Source organism: Tenrec ecaudatus, unplaced genomic scaffold, assembly GCF_050624435.1.
Source record: "Tenrec ecaudatus isolate mTenEca1 unplaced genomic scaffold, mTenEca1.hap1 Scaffold_548, whole genome shotgun sequence".
NCBI lineage: Eukaryota > Metazoa > Chordata > Mammalia > Afrosoricida > Tenrecidae > Tenrec > Tenrec ecaudatus.
The window spans coordinates 1,687,501-1,691,794 of NW_027459459.1; positions in this window are offsets into that span (position 1 = coordinate 1,687,501).

The following is a 4,294-nucleotide window of genomic DNA, read 5'->3' on the forward strand; positions in this document are numbered from 1 at the left end:
TCCTGCGCCAGCCTCATGAGCCTCCGTGTGCCTGAGCCCACTGTGCCAATGGCTGTGTCACCCGTCTTGTGGAGGGCCTTCCTCTTTTCTGATGCCCCTCGACTTTACCAAGCATGATGTCTGTGTTAGACAGGGTTCTCTAAAGAAACAAAACAGAACGCTAATAATTTTATACAAGTTTATACATATAGATATATAACATACGAAATAAAGAGTTAATTAAATTATAAAGCAGTGCAAATGGCTCAGTGCAACTCACTCCTGTGAGACAGCTGTGAGACACTGGCAGTCATTCAAGTCTTAAGGGTCGCCCGGTAGTCCTCTGTAGAGCAATGCAGGCTATTCGGGCACAGGCAGCAAACAGCAGTGCAGGTCATCAACAGTCAGCCAGATGACAGGGTCCGACAGTCCCCAGCTCAAGAGTCCCCAGCTCAGTTCGCCAATGGTGTGGCGAAGCTGGCTTGAAGGAACCTCAAATTACAGTGACACAGTCCACGAGTTAGGTGTCCCACAGGTAGTGTAGCTTGCAAATTGAGGCAAAGAACAAGCAAGGCAGCTGCACAGTGGTCTAATGATCAAAGAGCAAGAGACAAGAGAGGCGAGGCTTGCTGAGCCATTTATCTCTCCACCCTTCAATTAATTCCACATGTGTTTATCGGCCAGGTTGGCACAGTAAACGAACTTCCTCAATGTCTTTCTCCAGGGATTAGTTTCTCCTGACGACGTGTCCAAAGTATATGAGTTGAAGTCTTGCCATCCTTGTGTCTAAGGGGCACTGTGGCTGTATTTCTTCCAAGTAGATTTGCTTGTTCTTTCGACAGTCTATGATAATGTCAACATCCTTCACAAGCACCACAATTCAAATGCATCCATTCTTCCTCGCTCTTTCTTACTCAAGATCCAACTTTCACGTGCCTGGGAACAAAGGAAAGTACCATGGGTTGGGTCAGTTGCATCTCGGTCCTCAAAGTAGCATCCTGCTCTGCTTTCCAGGACTCTGAAGAGGTCTTGTGCTGCAAATGGACCCAATGCAAAGTGGCGTTTGACCTCTTCATGGCTACTTCCATGAGCATTGATTGTGGGTCCAAGCAAGATGAAATCCTTGACTTCAATCTTTTCTCCATTTATCATGATGCTCCCTATTGGTCTGGTTGTTAGGATTTTTATTTTCTTTACCTTGAGTTGTAATCCATCCTGAAGACTAAAATCCTTGCTGTTCATCAGCAAGTCCTCCTGACTTTCAGCAAGCAAGGTGTGTCAGCTGCATATTGCAGGTTATTAATAAACCTTGGTCCAATCCTGATGCCTCCTTCTTCTACATATCATCGGCTTCTCGGATTATTTACTCAGCTTGCAGTATGGCGAGAGCAAACAACCATGGCCCACACCTTTCTGATTTTAGGCCATGCTGCATCCCCTTGTTCCACTAGCACAACTGCCTCCTGATCTAAGGACAATTTCCTCACGGGCATAATAAAGTGCTCTGGAATTCCTATTCTTAAGGTCATCTATAGTTTGTTATTATACACACAGTCGAATACCTTTTCATAGTAAACAAATCACAATAAACGTCTTTCTGGCATTTTCTGCTTCCAGCCAACCTCCATCTGACTGTGATATCCCTTGTTCCATGTCCTCTTCTGAATCCAGCCTGAACCTCTGGCAGCTCCCTCTCAATGTACTGTTGCAACCGTTGTTGGATGATTCTCAGCAAAATTGTACATGCATGTGATATCGATGCTACTGTTTTATAGTTTGAGCATTCTGTTGGGTCACCTTTCTTTGGAATGGGTATAAAGATGGATCTCTTCCGGTCAGTTGGCCAATCAGCTGTCTTGCAAATTTCCTGGCCTAGACAAGTGGGTACTTCCATTCCACATGTGTGGACTCCAATAAATTAAGAACAAATGAAAGAAAAAATGGTGAAATACACATTTTGTTCTTTGAAAAGAAAAACAAGTAAAAAAGAGTGAAGTCGAACATGATGAAGAAGAAGAATGAAAAAGGTGGGATCATAACAGACCCTATAGACATTCAAAGCATAAGAAAGGCATATTGTGAACAATTAGATGCCAATAAATTTTTCAGTTTAGATGAAATGAACAAGTTCCTTGAAAGATACAAATGACCAAAACACGCGCACGCACACAGAAAATCTGAATAACCTAGTATCTACTAAGTAAATGGAATTGATAATTGAGAACATTTTCTAGAGAAATCACCAAATCTGATAACTATGCTGCTAAATCTGTTTTTTTTTTAATTAAAACATTTAAAATCCTTTTAATGGGGCCTCTTATCACAATCCATATATACATCCATCGGCTGTGAAATCTAACAAACGTGTAAGAGAGAAATTGCGTCAATCCTACAGAAAAGTTTGAAGGAAATAGAAGAAAGGAAACACCCTCTGACTCATCCTATGAAGCCACCATACTCTGATTCCAAGTGAGCAGACTCTTGTCCCTGCTATGCCTCATCTACTTTTTAAATCAGTAACGATTCCTACAAGGGTGTCGGGAAACCGTGGATCAGAAAGTACTTTGGAAACGGGCCCTTTGGTAAAGAGGAAGAACAGAGGCCAAAGGCAATGAATGCCTTGGTTGATGGAAGACAAGCATCATTGGAGGGGGAGAGGGCCATTCAATTGGTAATAGTTTGGGGTGGGTACGTGGGGGCAGAGAAGGAGAGAGATGGAAGGGACACCCGACTTCTCCCCCAGGTCAGGCGGTTTCACACGGAGGTGGAATCAAAGACGTTGCCTGTTGCATAATTCATTTGCCATCCAAGCTCTCCTTATGCACACGCCTCCTGCATATTATGTACGGGTTTGTCGACTGCCTGGAGGGAAAGCATCCCTCTTGGAAAATATATTACAAATGAGATCCAGATGAATGCCATAAATCCCCTGTCCAAAAATCCTTCCCGGGAATTGGAGAAGCTTGCAAACATTATCCAAGGCACAGCAGTTGATCTGGATTCACCTGGAACATCAGCGGAAGGAACGCCAGGAAGAGCAGGGGGAAATGAAACGCGTGGCTGATTGCCTCCACGAGTAACTGTCTACTTTGTCAGGAAACCGGCACAACTAGATGGCATCTGCCTACCAACACTGAACACTCCACAGAAGGTTCTAGAATAAAATTCTATAGAAGTATCCTCATCCAAAGAGGGGCAATGCTGAATCGAATTTCAGATTCTTGTAGGAGCTAGACTTCCTGGAATCATGCAGTCTGGATAAACTCCATGAAACCATTGCCCCGAGTTAGCTTTGACCTTTAAGCCAAACATATCCCCTGCAGACTTCATAAGGCTAAACAATAGGACAGCTTCACTAGTAACGAATGTGTGAATTCTTTGACTCTTAATGATACAGGAAGCATAAAAACCGATGGTACTGAAATAAGAAATTCAACCTGCAAGGAAGGCATCGGCAAACAGCAAGGCTCCAGAAATGGACGGAATCCCAATTGAGATGTTTCAGCAAACAGACATGATGCTGGAAACCCTCACTTATTTACACAAAGAAATTTGGAAGACAGTGGCCTGGCCAACCGACTGAAAGAAATCCATATTTGTGTCCATTTCTTTGAGGGTGACTAAGAGACTTTTCCCCAGCCTTGTCTCCCCCAAAGATATGCCAAACATTAGAAGCTGTTTGCCAGCATATGGTGGGAGGTCAGATGCTTAGAGACATCCTCCCTGAAGGCAGTCAGTTGCCAGATTACTGTCTGGTCCCACCACAAGAAGGGCCCACTCCCTGCTGTTAAGGACAGTGGACTTCTTCTCCCTAAAGGCTTGCAGCCATCAGTTTGGTCCCTGTGGGTGGGTTTACACCCTACTGATAATGGTTTCTATGGAGATCCAGAGAGCAGGTCAAACCTGCTCAGTGACATCCAAAGTTAGGCTGCCATCCTGAATCTAGGATCCTCCCTTCTTGTCACATGTGTGCCCCCAATCCCTCCACTTCCTATTGCATGTATATCCCTAGATTGTCCCTCTCATTGCTATATAACCCCTTCCTGTGACATATGTCTTTACATGTAATTAGGGAGCTTGCATGCCCCCCCCCAAAGGTATATAAGCCTGGGTTAGCAATAAAGATTCTCTTTGGCTTCTCTCCACTTCCCCATCCTCTCTCCCCTTGGCCTCTCTTTATTGGCTCTTCCCTTCTCTCCTGTCCTCGCTCCCCTGTTCCCTTTCCCCTTGTCCTCCTTCCCCTCCCCTTCTCCCCTGCTCTAACTCTCTGGCTCTCACCACGTGGACCACTGAGCAGAGCTGAGGTGAGCATTGC